This window comes from Polistes canadensis, unplaced genomic scaffold (assembly GCF_001313835.1).
Source record: "Polistes canadensis isolate GaletaPanama2010 unplaced genomic scaffold, ASM131383v1 scaffold_624, whole genome shotgun sequence".
In the NCBI taxonomy this organism is placed as follows: domain Eukaryota; kingdom Metazoa; phylum Arthropoda; class Insecta; order Hymenoptera; family Vespidae; genus Polistes; species Polistes canadensis.
The window spans coordinates 32,612-33,397 of record NW_014570171.1 but is presented as its reverse complement, the minus strand read 5'-3'; positions in this window follow the sequence as shown (position 1 = coordinate 33,397).

Here is a 786-nt window from a genome sequence, read left to right as displayed (position 1 = left end):
TTTTTGTATAACGCCCAGCGCGTTCTTGCGACTAGCATCACTCTTGATTCATCACGCTTGACTCATCGCTCTAGAATTAACTAGTTTAGAAAGCTAAGACTTGCGAGWACTACTTCGAAGGGAATTATTTGTATTGCGCAATACTACATCATTTAAGTTCGGCCAGCGACAAATGACAAAGGCGGTTCTGCACGTGGCCGAAATTATCCTTATTTGTTCGGATTCTTTGTCAACGTTTTAACAAGGGTTTTYGTGCTAAAGGCTTTTTCCTGACGAGCAAAATAAAGCAAACTTTTGAGTACTGACTGTGCTCAAATATATTTGTTATTGTGTTTTATTTTCCTATCCTTCTTYCCATTAATAAACAATCATTATATCGCCTGTGGGGGCATTTTTTGATTCACTACAAGCMACTGGAGTACCGTTTAACTCATCAGTCGGATCAACATCGTCAATTCTTATTCAATTTAAATGAAAGTACTTATCTTRACAAATTTCTTTCTATTTAAAAAAGAGTACCTAACTCTTCAAATCTCTTTCTATTTAAATAAAAGTTTTTAATTCTACGAATCAGCTTCTATTTTAATGAAAGTATTTACATGTTAAATCTCTTTCAATTTTAATGACAGTACTAATTTTATCAAATTCATTTTCATTTAAATAAAACTATTTACTATATTAAATCTCTTTGTATTTGAATAAAAGTTTTTAAACTATTAAATTTTTTTCTATATAAAAAAAGAACTTTACTCATTAGATCTCTTTTTATTTAAATAAAAGTATTTA